Genomic DNA, 17,740 nt, shown 5'->3' on the forward strand with positions numbered 1-17,740 from the left:
GTGGAGAGGGGCGACTCTAGGGTTCCGGAAGAGCTCCGAGCCTACCCGTCAAACGGGTGCCGTCCCAACCAGAACACCAGGGAGGGACGGAGAATTAGCAGAACATCATCTAATTGAGTTGTGAGGGAACTTAAGAAACAGACACAACAGTTGTGGGGGACTTTCTGTAAGCACAGCAGGGAAGGACCACAACACATAGCGCTAGAAGGAAGGCACCAATTTCCACCTGTGAAGAGAACTCTGGAGGTGCCATTGGACCGGCCGGACTTGCGCAGCCTGGTGAACCGTGTTCTGGACTGAGGACCCAGAGATCTTCAGTAAAGAGGTAAAGAGACTGCAACCTGGCGTCCTCGTTATTTACTGCACTGCACCACTACAGCCTCATCACCACCATCTACATCTTATCTATCACTGTACGCCCCTCGGCAGGGTCACGGACCGGGCATAGCCACCGTGACAACCCCAGAGCAGAGACTCAGAGGCCCGGTACCGGGTAGCCCCTGCGGCCCTGCGGCGGTGGGGGCGCTACATAATAACCTATCTTGGTATTGCAGACCCCCCCAGTCCTCTAATAACCTTGGTCGCTCTTCTCTGCACACGCTCCAGTTCAGCTATGTCTTTCTTATACACCGGAGACCAGAACTGTGCACAGTATTCTAAGTGTGGTCGAACTAGTGACTTGTATAGAGGTAAAATTATGTTCTCCTCATAAGCATCTATGCCTCTTTTAATACATCCCATTATTTTATTTGCCTTTGTAGCAGCTGCCTGACACTGGCCACTGAATATGAGTTTGTCATCCACCCATACACCCAGGTCTTTTTCATTGATGGTTTTGCCCAGAGTTTTAGAATTAAGCACATAGTTATACATCTTATTACTTCTACCCAAGTGCATGACCTTACATTTATCCCCATTAAAGCTCATTTGCCATTTATCAGCCCAAGCTTCTAGTTTACATAAATCATCCTGTAATATAAAATTGTCCTCCCCTGTATTGATTACCCTGCAGAGTTTAGTGTCATCTGCAAATATTGAAATTCTACTCTGAATGCCCCCTACAAGGTCATTAATAAATATGTTAAAAAGAAGAGGGCCCAATACTGACCCCTGTGGTACCCCACTGCTAACCGCGACCCAGTCCGAGTGTGCTCCATTAATAACCACCCTTTGTTTCCTATCCCTGAGCCAGCTCTCAACCCACTTACACATATGTTCCCCTATCCCCATTATTCTCATTTTATTTATCAACCTTTTGTGTGGCACCGTATCAAAAGCTTTTGAAAAGTCCATATGCACTACACCTACTGGGTTCCCTTGGTCCAGTCCGGAACTTACCTCTTCATAGAAGCTGATCAAATTAGTCTGACATGAACGGTCCCTAGTAAACCCGTGCTGATACTGGGTCATGAGGTTATTCCTCTTCAGATACTCCAGTATAGCATCCCTTAGAATGCCCTTCAGGATTTTACCCACAGTAGAGGTTAAGCTTACTGGCCTATAATTTCCGAGTTCAGTTTTTGTCCCCTTTTTGAATATTGGCACCACATTTGCTATACTCCAGACCTGTGGTACAGACCCTGTTATTATGGACTCTTTAAAGATTAAAAATAATGGTTTATCAATGACTGTACTTAATTCCTGCAGTACTCGGGGGTGTATCCCATCCGGGCCCTGAGATTTGTCAGTTTTAGTGATTTTTAGACGCCGCTGTACTTCCTGCTGGGTTAATCAGGTGACACTTAATGGGGAATTTTTGTTATCACTGATCATATTGTCTGCCATGGGATTTTCTTGTGTAAATACTGATGAAAAAAAGTCATTTAGCATATTGGCTTTCTCCTCATCCTCCTCCACCATTTCCCCCAGACTATTTTTAAGGGGGCCAACAGTTTCATTTTTTAGGTTCTTACTATTTATGTAGTTAAAGAATATTTTGGGATTATTTTTACTCTCTCTGGCAATGAGTCTCTCTGTCTCAATTTTTGCTGCCTTGATTTGCTTTTTACAGAATTTATTAAATTTTCCGTATTTATTTAATGCCTCCTCACTACCTACTTCCTTTAATTCTCTAAATGCTTTCTTTTTGTCACTTATTGTGCCCCTTACAGCTCTATTTAGCCATATTGGTTTCCTCCTATTTCTAGTATGTTTATTCCCATACGGTATATACTGTGCACAGGTCCTATCCAGGATGCTAATAAACGTCTCCCATTTTCTTTGTGTATTTTTATGTCTCAGGATATCGTCCCAGTTAATTGCACCAAGATCCTCTCTCATCCGTTGGAAATTTGCCCTCCTGAAGTTTAGTGTCCTTGTCACCCCTCTACTACACATCTTATTAAATTATACACAAAAACTTATTATTTTGTGATCACTATTCCCCAAGTGACCCCCAACCCTTATATTTGATATGCGGTCTGGCCTGTTTGTTAATATTAGGTCTAGCAGTGCCCCCCTTCTTGTTGGGTCCTGAACCAGTTGTGAAAGGTAATTGTCTCTCATAGTTGTCAAAAACTGATTACCTTTGCTGGAACTGCAGGTTTCTGTTCCCCAATCTATTTCAGGGTAGTTGAAGTCCCCCATAATAATGACTTCTCCTTGAGTCGCAGCTTCATCTATTTGCTTTACAAGGATATTCTCCATTGCTTCCATTATTTTTGGAGATTTATAACAAACCCCTATCAGTAATTTATTATTTTTTCCCCCTCCCCAGGGACAGCCATGTTTCAGATATCCCCACCATGTCATAATTATGCTCCAACAACATTAATTCTAATTCGTCCATTTTGTTGGCGAGGCTTCTGGCATTAGTATACATGCACTTCATGTTCCTCTCTGTACCTCTATTCTTTCTTAAATTATTAACTGTTCTAACCCCACCCCCCATGCCACCGCCACCCCCAACTTCCTTATTTGTGCCCAGGTCTCTATCTGCCCTATCTTCCCCTCCTATAAATTGAATACCCTCCCCCCATCCCTAGTTTAAACACTCCTCCAACCTTCTAGCCATTTTCTCCCCCAGCACAGCTGCACCTTCCCCATTGAGGTGCAGCCCGTCCCTAGCATAGAGCCTGTAGCCCACTGAGAAGTCGGCCCAGTTCTGCAGGAACGCAGGAACCCAAACCCCTCCTTCCTACACCAATTCTTGAGCCACTTATTAACCTCCCTAATCTCCCATTGCCTCTCTGGCGTGGCACGTGGTACAGGCAGTATTTCAGAAAATACCACATTGGAGGTCCTTGCTTTCAGTTTGCAGCCTAATTCCCTGAAATCATCTTTAAGGACCTTCCACCTACCTCTAACTTTGTAATTTGTGCCAATGTGCACCATGACCGCTGGGTCCTCACCAGCCCCTCCCAGTAATCTGTCCACCCGATCAGCGATGTGTCGGACTCGAGCGCCAGGTAGGCAGCACACTGTCCGACGATCCCTGTCTTTGTGACAGATTGCCCTATCTGTTCCCCTAATAATTGAGTCCCCCACTACCAGCACCTGTCTGGCCTGTACTGCTCTCCTATTTCCCTTCTTACTGTAACAGTCACTCCTCCGGCTTTCAGAGGACATGCCTGGCTGCAGCAGTGCTACCCCTGTACTGGCACCCCCCTCATCTGCCAACTTAGCAAACTTATTGGGGTGTGCCAGATCAGGACTAGCCTCCCTGGCACTCTTCCCTCTACCTTTCTTCTGCTTGCGCTCGAAATGTTGCCTATAGGCTCGTTGAGATGGAAGCTTCCCGCAACCTGATGGTGGTGGCCTCCCAAGGTACTTGATCCCCAATCGTCACTATTTCTCCCTGTGTGCCATACCGGCATTACACCAGCATGTGTCCCACAACATTACCCGTGCCCTCAACAATGCTGTTACTGGGAAAGTATACCTAAGCATGGACACGTGGACAAGTGCTTGTGGCCAGGGACAGTACATCTCACTGATGGCACACTGGGTTAACATAGTGGAAGCTGGGACCCAGTCAGACCTTGGGATGGAACACATCCTCCCCACACCGAGGATTGCAGGCCCTACATCAATCAGGGTTGCTCCCACAGTCCACAGCTCCAGCACCTCCTCCTCCTCTTCAGCCTCCATCTCTGAAATCAACATATCAGCCAGAAGCTGGAAGCACTGCAGCACTGCCTCAGCCAAGCAGCAACAGGCTGTGTTGAAGCTAATCTGCATAGGTGACAAACCGCACAATGCAGAAGAGTTGTGGACAGAGCTGAAAGAGCAGTCAGATAATTGGATGACACCACTGAACCTACAGCCAGGCATGGTCGTGTGTGTCAATGCCCGGAACCCAGTGGCGGCTCTGAGGAAAGGTGAGCTCACACACATACCTTGCTTGGCCCATGTGCTTAACCTCGTGGTTCAACGTTTTCTGAAAAGCTACCCAGAGCTGCCGGATCTGCTAGTGAAAGTACGCCGTCTGTCTGCCCATTTTAGAAAGCCAGCTACAGCTTCAGCCGCCCTTGGTGTGTGATGTCCCCACTCTACGCTGCATATGTTGGAAATGTAGGAGAGATGTGGAAACCACAAAAAAACGACCATACGGAAGAACTATAAGCAATAAAAACAGCTCTTTATTGAATACAAATATTAAAAAATATATATATAGACAACAATGGAACACAGAATGGAGAGAGTGGCATGGGTCAAAATACGAATAACACCATGTAAATGCAAAACGTGCAGGCCCAACACTGTCTCCCTACAATGTATAAAATGTTAGTATGGGGAGTGGACACCAATCTACCAGGGTGGCTAATATGTGTATAATTGAGCAACGCTCAATCCTTAACCCCTGGAGCACTCCATAGAGAACGTACATCCCTCACGTAATAAAAACTACTACACCAGTGTGTGTGAGAGGCGCGAGAAGATAAGTAACTTGAATGTCCAGGGATACTGATAGTGCTGATCATCAATAACAGCCATCACTGAATGCACACCAGGAAGGACACCAAGGTGGCACTAACACTACCCATGAGTCAAACAGCCCGTACTGTATCCATATATTACCTAGTCCTGGGTGGTGTACAGATGAGTGTCCAGTGTGCGGCCTGCACGTCTACCCGACTCACGTTTCGGAGCGGGGCTCCTTCGTCACGCCCCCTGATGAAGGAGCCCCGCTCCGAAACGCGCATCGGGTAGACGTGCAGGCCACACACTGGACACTTATCCGTACACCACCCAGGACCAGATAATATATGGATACAGTACGGGCTGTTTGACTCATGGGTAGTGTTAGTGCCACCTTGGTGTCCTTCCTGGTGTGCATTCAGTGATGGCTGTTATTCATGATCAGCACTATCAGTATCCCTGGACATTCAAGTTACTTATCTTCTCGCGCCTCTCACACACACTGGTGTAGTAGTTTTTATTACGTGAGGGATGTACGTTCTCTATGGAGTGCTCCAGGGGTTAAGGATTGAGCATTGCTCAATTATACACATATTAGCCACCCTGGTAGATTGGTGTCCTCTCCCCATACTAACATCTTATACATTATAGGGAGACAGTGTTGGGCCTGCACGTTTTGCATTTACATGGTGTTATTCGTATTGTGACCCATGCCACTCTCTCCATTCTGTGTTCCATTGTTGTCTATATATATATTTTTTAATATTTGTATTCAATAAAGAGCTGTTTTTATTGCTTATAGTTTTTCCGTATGGTCTTTTTTTGTGGTTTCCACATCTCTCCTATATCATCCAGCGCGACTGGGGTGGTAATAGTCCAGCAAGTGAGCAGCAGTGAGTGTTTGTATTCTTCTAACTCACGTTATGTTGCCATATAGTATCGCCATCTGGATATTATATGTTGGAAATGATTTGTGAGCAGAAGAGGGCAGTTGTTGACTAACAACATCAACAAGGCCATCGATATTCAGTTCAGACTCCACACATAAGACCTCAGGAGAGGATATGGATGTCAGACATATGTACCATCCTCCAAAACTTTGAGGACTGCACCAAGATGGTGAGCGGTGATGATGCCATTCTTAGCGTCACCATCCCGCTTCTCAGCATTCTGAAAACCTCACTGCTCACAATTAAAGAGGATACATTGCAGGCAGAGCACGAAGACATGGATCAAGGAACCATACAGGGAGATTACACTCAGCGCAGCCTCATGTCTTCCCAACGTGGATTGGTAGGCAATGAGGAGAAGGAGGAGGAAGAACAGGAGCTACTTTCATGTGCTATAGACGGTACTACAAGCACGGCTGTCATACCGTCTGTTCAATGGGGATGGCCTGAACACAAGGAGGAGGAGAATGAGGAGGAGGAGGACAGCATGGTCAGTCATCCTGTTGGTGAGGACACAGAAGTCTTGCCTGTTAGCAGTCTGGCACGCATGGCTGACTTTAGGTTGCACTGCGTTTCACGTGACCCTCGCATTATCAAAATTTTTGGTGACACTCATTACCGGTTGGTGACACTTCTAGACCCACCCTACTAGGAGAACTTTCAATCTCTTCTGCCAGAGGCAGAGTGGTGTAAAAAAATGTTGCAGTACCAGAAGGCCTTTGTAGTGGAATTGCTTAGAAAATTCCCATGTGAGAACGGCATACCTCAGTTTGTTGTTCAACCAAGGAGTCGAAGCGAGAGAACAATGGCAAAGTTCTGGGATCGTTTTCTCAGACCCTCCCATAGTGCAATGTTTGGGAAGATGCTGAGGGAGTACCTTGCAGATCGTACAAATGTCCTCAGGGATTCCTCTGTGACACGTTGGAGGTCCTGGCCTGCCCTGCTGCTAGCGTTCTGTCAGAGCGGGTTTTTGGTGCCGCTGGTGGAATTGTAACAGATAGGCACATCCACCTGTCAACTGAAATTGCTGATAGGCTGACTCTTATAAAAATGAACAAGGGCTGGATTGGGAAAGAGTTCTGTACACCACCAAGTGAAAACAGCGAAACATAACCTCTAATACATTCTCTTTTTTGTGGAGGTGTATTCTCATGCACCTCTTCACAACCACACATGGGTATACGCTTCCAGATTTGGTCTGTTTGTTGGTATCCTCCTCCTTATCCTCATCTTCATCATCCAGAACCACTAGATGACCAGGGTGAACATGCTCTGTACGGTGAATTTTGGGCACGGGGGCTGTGATGGCACTATTTTATTTTGTAAAAACAGGACCGCACTTTGGGGAATTGAGCATGACATTACATTGGGCCTATTTCTTAACTCTGTCTCCTCCAATGTGTCCTTTAACTGACACTCGATGAACAGGGTGAACGTGCTCTGTACGGTGAATTTTGATGATGATTTATCCTCATCCTTATCATCTACAACCAGTAGAAAACCAGGGTGAACGGATTCCGTGATGCAAAAGTCACAATTTTTTTTGTGCAAGGGTGTTTTTATGATGTCTGTTTCTAATTGGAAACCAATACAAATGTTACTCCCACAGGGGGAAATGTCATAAAAAAGAGATGTATGTCTATTATTTCCATTTATTCTTATATTTTCCATTTTCCCTGTCTCTGGACAGTCCTCTAATGAGGTAGTGTATACCTGTACAATAGAAAATAATTCAAAGACTTTTATACTATATTTGTATTTATAGCCTGTGTCTGAGCTGTTGCTAGGGACAAACATATCTTGTTGGACACATTCCGGCTTCAAATCTATGAACCTATGTTCGCCCCTCTCTTTTGTTATTTACTTTCATCGGTGGATTCACATTTTTTATTTATTTGTTTTATTTCATTATGATTTATCTTTATGTCTCCTCATTCTCCACCACTAGATCACCAGGCTTAACATCTTCTGTCCTGCTATAGACAATTTTTTGGCAAGGGTGTCTATGATGGCCATAGTATATTTTTAAAAAATGTACCCCCCATGGGGAAATGTATGTCAGCCCATACACTTAGTGTATTGGAATTACAAGTCTAGGAGACCCGCTCTTATAAATTGGGCCTAGTTTATAATGAGGCCTTCCTCCACTTCTCATCATTTTCCACCACTAGATCACCAGGGTTCATGTGTCCCATGCTGCTACAGGCAGTCAATTTTTTTGGCAAGGGTGTCTATGATGCCCATAGTATATTTTAAAAAAATATACCCCCTTGGGAAATGTTTGTCAGCCCATGCACTGCATGTATGGGCATTACAAGTCTAGGAGACACACTCCTTAACATTGGGCCTAGTTTTTAATGAGGCCTTCAGCAATGTCTCCTCATTCTCCACCAACTATATCACCATGCTTAACGTGTTCTGTGATGCTACAGGCAGTACAATTTTTGCCAAGCCTGTCTATGATGTTCATAAAAGATTTTTAAAAAAGGTACCCCCCCCCCATGGTGCAGTGTTTCTCAGTCTATGCACTTTGTGTATGGTCATTACAAGCCTAGTAGACCCACTCCTTATCATTGGGCCTAGTTTTTAATGAAGCCTTCCTCCACCTCTCATCATTTTCGACCACTAGATCACCAGGGTTCACGTGTTCCGTGTTGCTACAGTCAATTTTTTGGCAAAGGTGTCTGTGATCCCATTTAAATATTTTTTTACAAATGTGTCTGGAGCGCCCCCAGACGCAGGGCCGCGGGGTACTCGGTATCGGGCTTCTCTGTCTCAGTTCTGGGGTTGTCACGGTGGCTAGACCCGGTCCGTGACCCTGCTAAGGGGCATCCAGTGAAAGGTGTAGGTGGTGGTGCATGGTGCAGTTCGCGGTGAATAACGAGGACACAGGGTTGCAGTCTCTTTACCTCTTTACTGAAGGCTTCAAGATCCTCAATCCAGAGTACGGTTAACAGGGCTGTCTGAGACCGGCCGGTCCGATGGCACCTCCAGAGTTCCCTTTGCAGGTGGAAATCTGTGCCTTCCTTCTAGTGCCTGTGTGTTGTAGTACTTCCCTGCTGAGCACCACGGGATAGTCCTCACAACTGTTGTGTCTGTTTCTGATGTTCTTTCCCACAACTTATGTCTGTTCTGATGTTCTTCTCCGTCCCCCAGATGATATGGCTAGGACGCACCCGTATGACGGGTAGGCCTGGAGTTCTTCCGGGACCCTAGTGATGCCCCTCTCCCACAGTTGCCCCCTATGTCTGCTTAGGTGATTTAGGTGAGACAGCCAACCTATAATTAACTGTCCTGCCGTTGGTTTGAAGTAATGCTTGGAGCCCAATACTTCCTCGGCGTTCCGGCCACCGGCTACACGCCTCAGTAGGATGTTGCCTCGATCTTACAGCACGACTCCTACTGGTGTTATCTCCTTTTTGCTATGATCTCGTTTCTCACTCTTCACAATAAACCTCGCTTCTTGTCCTCTCTTGAGATACCGCCGCGATGTAGTGCAGGCGCGGTTTCTTAACGTTCTGTCTTGTTCGCTAGGCCTCTGTCAGGATCCCACCCCTGACAGGGACCCCCCTGAATCTTCCCCCGCAACACCCTCTGCCACAGGATGTTGCCTGGTTCCAACCCAGTCAGCTTCTGTCTAACTTTCTATCCAACCCCCAGTTTTACCAGATTGTGAGGAGTGGCCTAATACATAGTGCCCTTTGCTCCCCCTGGAGGCCAGACTATGAAGTGTATTGGTGTCTGTGATACCTGGTCAGGTGAACTCCTTAAGTGCCATCAGACGTACCATCACTCCCCTTAGCGGTGGAGCATCAGTACTGCGACGACCAGGACTCTGGGGCGCTGCATATCCCCTATGGGGAAATGTTTGTCAGCCCATACAATTAGTGTATGGGCATTACAAATCTAGGAAATACGCTACTTAACATCGGGCCTAGTTTTTTACAATGACTTCCTCCACATACCATCATTCTCTGCCACTAGAACACCTGTAATAGTATGCAGGTACTGAGTATGTCACCACGGAACAGACAGACCAAACATTGAGGGGTTTAATAACAGGAATAAGGTTCTCCTCGCAGGGAGGAAGCAATGGAAAATAACTAGCAATAAAACAGTGCAAAAATATGGGAGTCAAACAATATAACAGAATTAAGCAGGATTTCTTGAGAAAAGAACACTTATCAGTCTGATGAGGACTTGCTTGAAGGGTTGTCTTTTCCAACGTAGGAGCCAAGAAACAGCGGCACTAGTCGTCCCTCTGTTGTCCGTGGGCTGAGTAATCTCTAGGAGCCTGCTGCCTGGGGTTTTGGGAGTTAATGTGGTATGCACAGGCTCTGAGTCTTTAGCTTTTACAGCACAACCAGGAATCAAGGGCTCTGCACTGTTAAGTCTCTGTGCCAGGAATCAGGGGCTCTGCACTGTTAAGTCTCTGTACCAGGAATCACAGTCTCTGTACTGATACCGCGGGGACCCGGGGGGTTGAAGTCTTTGCACGGGCCAATGTCTCTACACGGGTCTCAAAGCGCCCCTCTCAGTCACAGCAGAGTCCGCTTTCATGTACTCACAAGATGCAGTCTTTCTGGGCAGTCTCCCTCTATTTGTCCTCAGACCGGGAGCTCTCTCTCCCGGAGCGTAGCTGCACCCTGTTCTGCACGCTGCTCAAGCTGCTCTGTCCCCTGCGCACGTGCCTTTCCCGCTCTCTGCCCGCTTCCTTCCTGTCCCAGTCTCTAAGTCTGCCCCTAGGGGAACCTGCAGCACAGCTCAATGGATCCAGGCACAGAGCCGAGAAGGTAACCGCCCCCAGACTCTTCTTGGGTTTTACCTCCTTACATTCCCCCCTCTTTCTGCTCGCCATTCCACGGGCGAGATCTTCAGGAGTTCCTGTTGGCAATCTTCCAGTCATTGCACAATCTGCTGCCAGATGAACTCATCCTGATTGTAGCGAACAGGGGGTACACCAGCCGTTGAACGTTCAGAGCGTCTCAAACCAGCAGGGGCGGTGGTGTCAACTGCTGTGGGAGGAGTCAAGGCTTCCTCCGATACGTTGGTAGTTTCAGGCACCAGCCCTGTTCCTGGGTTCCCTGGGAGAGATTCGGAGTCTTCCTCGTCTTCCACATCTACATTGATCACTGGCACAGCCGGTGGGGGCGCTGGAGCCAATTGGACTGATTCAGGATCTCGAGACAAACATGGACGCAACATATTCCTGTGCAGTGTGTGGGTGGGAGTCCCCTCTTCTGTTTTGGGCTGGACCTCATAAACGGGACCCCCGTTGCCGAGCCGCCGCTTCACTCGGTATGGCCTTTTCCCCCACCGGTACTCTAGTTTGTTGTGTGGGCGCTTTTCCCTCACTAAGACTCGGTCTCCAGGCCACAGGGCTGTCCCCTTTTGAGGAGCTACCTGGGGATGCTCCAATACTTGCAGCCGATTCTGTACTAGACGTTGAATTGTCCACAGCCGACGACGATGTTCTTGAACCCAGGAGTACACCCCCTGTCCGTGGATAGTCCTCCTCGGGTTCCAGCGCCAGCTCTGCCAGTCCCCTTCCAGGTCGGCCAAAGATCAGAGAGTAGGGAGTGAATCCGGTGGTGCTGTGTTTCCGATTGTTATACGCCCACACCAATTCAGGGACGGACTCAGTCCACTTCGCCTTCTGGTCCTCTTCCAGAGTCCTCAGCATTTGAATCAGACTGCGGTTAAATCTTTCACAAGCCCCATTCCCCTGTGGATGATAAGGGGTGGTCCGGGACTTATCGATTTTGTACAGCTGGTGCAGCTCCTCCATCACTCTTCCAAGGAAGCAGGTCCCTTGATCAGAATGGATGCGCTTGGGACACCCGTACACCTGTATGAAGTGTTTGCAGATTGCGTGAGCAGCAGACTCGGCAGTCTGGTCCCGCGTGGGCGTCACTACGGCAAATTTAGTAAAGTGGTCTATCATCACTAAACAATGCTCATAGCCTTGGTGTGCTGGTCCAATTGTCAAGTAATCTATTGCCAGTAGGTCCATGGGGCCAGAAGACCTCACCGTCTCTGTGGGAGCTCGTTGTTCTGGTGGTTTGACCAGCTCACAACTTCTGCATTGCTGACATACTTTCTCCACAATGTTCCTTAAGTGGGGGTGATAAAATAGGCGCTATAACCACTGGAAAGTTTTTTCTGGCCCAAAATGTACTCCTTTCTCATGTGCTTCCTTAGCCACCTGGTCTATCATGGACGAGGGAATCACCGTCAGGCCATACAAGACTGAGTTCTGTTTGCAGGAATACCTTCCGGTACAGGATACCATCCCGCAACTGGAACCTCTCCCACTGGCGTAGCATCTTCAGTACTTCAGGTGACATGGACCTCCTCTCATGCCGATTGGGCATTTGTTCAGACACGACCCACCTTCTCAACTGAGCTAGCTCCGGATCCTCCTGCTGCACTCGGACCCACTCATCGCAGGGCTGCTCCAGCAAATTCACACAGGCCTCTTCCTGTTCAATTTCCTGCGCCGCTGCCACCGTCCTGGCAGTCTCTCCAAAACCTGGAACCTCCACATCTTCCAGTTCTTCATCCTGGCTGGGTGCTGGTTTACTCGGGAGAGGGCATCCGCATGAACATTCTCAGCTCCTCTTTTATATGAAATTCTGTATCGGAACTTGGCCATTCGGGCTACCCAACATTGTTCTAGGGCACCAAACTTGGCATTCTCGAGATGGGCCAATGGATATTTATCGGTGCGTACATGAACTTTTGAGCCAGCCAGATATTCCGCGAACTTCTCAGTCATTGCCCACACTAGCGCCAACAACTCCAGCTTAAATGAACTGTAGTTTTCTGGATTCCTTTCCGAGTCATGCAAAGACCGACTGGCGCATGCGATGACACGCTCTTTCCCATCCTGCATCTGCGATAGTATGGCCCTGAGGCCCTGCAGTCTCCCATCAGTGTGCAAGATGAACGGTTGTGTGAAGTCAGCATAGGCCAGCATGGGGGCCTCTGTCAAAGCCTTCTTCAAAGCCAAGAATGCCTCCTCCTGACGCTTCCCTCACTGTATGTTACTGTTTTTGGCGCAAGAGGGCACTCCCCTCAACAACTCCTGGAGTGGATTAGCAAGGCAGGTAAAGTCTTTTATGAAGCGTCTGAAGTATCCTGTGAGTCCCAGGAACGCACACACATCTTTCACAGTTTTTGGAGTTGGCCACTCTTGTACCGCAGCAATCTTCTGCTGGGAAGGCCTCACTCCCTCAGCGGAGACAATGTATCCCAAGTATTCAATCTCGGTATGGAAGAGGTGACATTTCTGGGGTTTCACTTTCAAGCCATACTTCTGTAGCAGACTCAGAACTTGCTCTAGTCTCTGCAGATGCTCCTCAAAAGGTGGGGGCAAAGACGATGATATCATCCAAGTAGATCAAAGTGGCTTCAAAGTTCAGGTCTCCCAGACATCTCTCCATGAGTCGCTGAAATGTTCCTGGGGCGTTTGCTAGGCCGAAGGGCATCTGGTCGAACTTAGAGTCCCATCGGAAGGATGAAAGCCGTCTTGGCTCGGTCTTGCTCAGACATGGGCACCTGCCAGTAGCCGCTGGCCAAGTCTAATGTGGAGAAATATCTGGCATTCCTTAGTGCCATCAGGTACTCCTCTATCCTGGGCAGTGGGTATGAGTCCCGCACTGTGCAAGCGTTGAGCCGGCGATAGTCCACACAGAATCGCAGGGACCTGTCTTTCTTTCTCACCAAGACTATAGGGGCAGCCCACGGGCTCTGACTCTCACATATAACTCCCTTCTTCAGCATGTGTGACAGCATTCCCTTCACCTCCTGGTACATCTGTGGGGGTATTTGGCGGTACCGTTCCCGGATTGGTGCCGCATCCCCGGTGGGTATCTCGTAGGTGATGGCCGTGGTACGTCCAAAGTCATCTTCATCTTTGGCAAACGCATCCTGAAATTTCCCCAATACAGCTTCCACCTGAGGTACCTGCTGCGGAGTAAGTTCTGAGAGCTCCGCCCTCATGCGTTCCAGCATCTGGCACCCTTCTTGCAGTAATCTGGGGTCCGGAGCTGCCTCCGCTTTGACGGTCACCAGCCACAGATCTTCTGGCCTTGCTGTCAGCTGTACCTCCTCAGTGGGGACCAACTCATCTGGGAGGCCCAGGACTTGAGCGACTTCGCTTCTAGGGGCCAAAGTTGTATCTGTCTCCCCCAAATTGATGCAGTGCACAAGAAAAGTTCCATCCCACACTGTAGCCAGGGACCGTGCGACCAATATTCCTGATGGAAGCTGGTCGGCTCTGCTGGGCTCAATTTGGACTTCGACCCCTTCCAGCGGGATGCCAGCTCATACAGGCAGGGGAAGCACCGTCTGCCCAGGGGGCAACACTCGATTGACTGAGGCGGGGCGACGACTTTGCCGAGTTCCTTTCCATCGCTGTATGCTTCCCGGACCTGGGCGGTCCGTATCAGTTGTTGAAAGACCCTTCTCTGGGGGTTTGGTCGCTCCATTGTTGCAGGAACTGTTCCGGGGACTCGTTGAAAACAAGGCTTTTGAGGTCTTTTAACACATTCATGCCCAGGGTCACGGTATGGTCTTTAGCTACCTCTCCATCCACCAGTACCACTCCTCTTCTCCCGAGGTCTTTTCCGCAGACCTCTATGTTCATCCATAGCACCCCTCTGACCGGGATGGTCAAGTGATTGTCCGCCATAAGTTTGATCACAGGGCCCCATTTGGGCCGTAGTGCCTCTGTGAAGTGACGGCGGAAATATCTTTCAGGCATGGTGGTCACTTGTGAGCTGGTGTCTATCAAGCATCGTACTGCTCTTCCATTGATTTCTGCCCAGACCAGAGGGCACGTGGAAACAAGGCTGTGGGGACATTTACTCCTCCTCCTCTGTTCTTGATGCTCTGAGCTGTGCCCCTCAAGCTCAGAGCCACCTAGTTTAAAAGAGGGCGCGGGGATGGTCAGCTCCGCCGGGGACACCATCGAGCAATGTGGCCGGATGCTCCACAAGTGTAGCATGTAAGAGGGCTTCTCCTCCTGGTAGTTTCACCCTCCCTTTGGGGGGCAGCTTCTCTGTCTCGCACCAGAGGGCTGGGCCCTTCTGCCAGAGGTCTTCTGGAGGTCGCCATTTCTTCACGGACCTGTCTAATCTCCATTCTCAGGTCCTCCACCCACTGGGGGATATTGCCTGTGGTGGTGGTTACCTCCCAACTCTGCACCCTTCCCACCAGCCCCATCACTCCCTGTTCTTGTTCTCGCACACGCGCCTCACTGCCAACTTCAGAGAAAGTCATGTCTGGCTTTACTCGCATGCGCTCTCGCAGTGCCTGTTTCATCATTGCGTCATGCAGTCCTGTCACTAGCTGATCTCTGAGCACCACATCAACTGACCCAACCCCTACACCGTCCTTTCGTCTGATAGCAGTGTGAAGCTCTTGTAGGGCGTTCATGAATTGGGTCACGGTCTCCCCCTCCCATTGTACCCAGTGAAACAGTCGCATGCGAAGTTACCCTACGTCAGTGGGGTCCCCATGCGTCTCCTCAAGTATGCGCAGCACTTTGTCCAGGGTATCTCTCTCCCGGGGGGACCTATGCATGACAGAATCCCATGCCTCCCTCTCCAGGGCCATTAATGCAATTTCTGCCTCCAGGGCTGGTGTCATGGGATGCATCCGCATCATTCCCCAGATACGTTCCGTCCAACTCCACAGCATTACATTGTTCCCAGTGAACCTTGGCAAATTATTTAACATGGCTCCCAGGGAAATGCTAGACCTGGGAACTTCCCCAGCTGCTTGGTCTGCCCTGTCCATGCTACCGTGTGAGATCCTGCTGACTACACCAAATGCAATAGTATGCAGGTACTGAGTATGTCACCACGGAACAGACAGACCAACAGTTGAGGGGTTTAATAGCAGGAATAAGGTTCTCCTCGCAGGGAGGAAGCAATGGAAAATAACTAGCAATAAAACAGTGCAAAAATATGGGAGTCAAACAATATAACAGAATTAAGCAGGATTTCTTGAGAAAAGAACACTTATCAGTCTGATGAGGACTTGCTTGAAGGGTCGTCTTCTCCAACGTAGGCACCGAGAAACAGCGGCACTAGTCGTCCCTCTGTTGTCCGTGGGCTGAATAATCTCTAGGAGCCTGCTGCCTGGGGTTTAGGGAGTTAATGTGGTATGCACAGGCTCTGAGCCTTTAGCTTTTACAGGACAGCCAGGAATCAGGGGCTCTGCACTGTTAAGTCTCTGTACCAGGAATCTGTTATGGCTGGACCTGGTGGTTAGGAGCACCGGGAATGACCTGATAGTCAAAACTGCAAAATAGAGCGAGCTCTGGGAAGTGGGAGCTCTGCTGACCGCAGCCCTAATCTATTATCACACACACCAGAATTAGCCGTGGATCATACCTGACTCTGCCTAGACGACTCTTCACAGCCTGAGAGGTAACTTCCCCTAAAGAGAAATATAGCCTCACCTTGCCTCAGAGAAATTCCCCAAAGGAAAAGAGCAGCCCCCCCACATATATTGACTGTGAGTTAAGAGGAAGGCACAAACATAGGAATGAGACAGGTTTCAGCAAAGGAGGCCCGACTTACTAAATAGACAGAAGATAGATAAAGGGATCTTTGCGGTCAGCACAAAAAACTACAAAAAGCCACGCAGAGTGAGCAAGAAACCCCCCGCACCGACTCACGGCGCGGTAGGTGCCACTCTGCAACCCAGAGCTTCCAGCTAGCGAGACAATATCATGATAGCCAGCTGGACAAAACTTAGCAGGTACTCAGAAATATATACAGCACACAAATGAACAACAAATGAGCTTAACAGGGACTTAGCTTCTGCTGAAGTAGACAGGTCATCAGGAGATCCAAGTGAGATCTGAACCAGTACAGATACATTGACAACTGGCATCAGGTAACGATCTGAGCAGAGTTAAATAGAGGAAGCAGCCCAGTCTTAAACGATGCAGCTGAGGAAGCCACCTCCAGACCAGCAGCTCCACTTTCAGCCACCAGAGGGAACCCACGGACAGAACTCACAGAAATACCATTCCTGACCACAGGAGGGAGTTCCAGAACAGAGTTCACAACAGTACCCCCCCCTTGAGGAGGGGTCACCGAACCCTCACCAGAACCCCCCGGCCGATTAGGACGAGCCAAATGAAAGGCACAAACCAAATCGGCAGCATAGACATCGGAGGCAAGAACCCAGGAATTATCTTCCTGACCATAGCCCTTCCATTTGACCAGATACTGAAGTTTCCGTCTCGAGATATGAGAATCTAAAATCTTCTCCACCACATACTCCAATTCTCCCTCGACCAACACCGGAGCAGGAGGGTCAACCGAAGGAACCATAGGCGCCACATATATCTGCAACAACGACCTATGGAACACATTATGGATGGCAAAAGAAGCTGGAAGGTCCAAACAAAATGACACAGGATTGAGGATTTCAGAAATCTTATAAGGCCCAATAAAACGAGGCTTAAACTTAGGAGAAGAAACCTTCATAGGAACATAACGAGATGACAGCCAAACCAGATCCCCAACACGAAGTCGAGGACCAACACGGCGACGGCGGTTAGTGAAACGTTGAGCCTTCTCCTGTGACAATGTCAAATTGTCCACTACATGAGTCCAAATTTGCTGCAACCTGTCCACCACAGAATCCACACCAGGACAGTCCGAAGGCTCAACCTGCCCTGAAAAAAAACAAGGATGAAAACCAGAATTACAATAAAAAGGTGAAACCAAAGTAGCCGAACTGGCCCGATTATTAAGGGCGAACTCAGCCAATGGCAAGAAGGTCACCCAATCATCCTGATCAGCAGAAACAAAGCATCTCAGATAGGTCTCCAAAGTCTGATTGGTTCGCTCAGTTTGGCCATTTGTCTGAGGATGGAAAGCAGAAGAAAAAGACAAATCAATGCC

The sequence above is a fragment of the Ranitomeya variabilis genome, chromosome 3 (genome assembly GCF_051348905.1).
Source record: "Ranitomeya variabilis isolate aRanVar5 chromosome 3, aRanVar5.hap1, whole genome shotgun sequence".
NCBI classification, from domain to species: Eukaryota; Metazoa; Chordata; class Amphibia; order Anura; family Dendrobatidae; genus Ranitomeya; species Ranitomeya variabilis.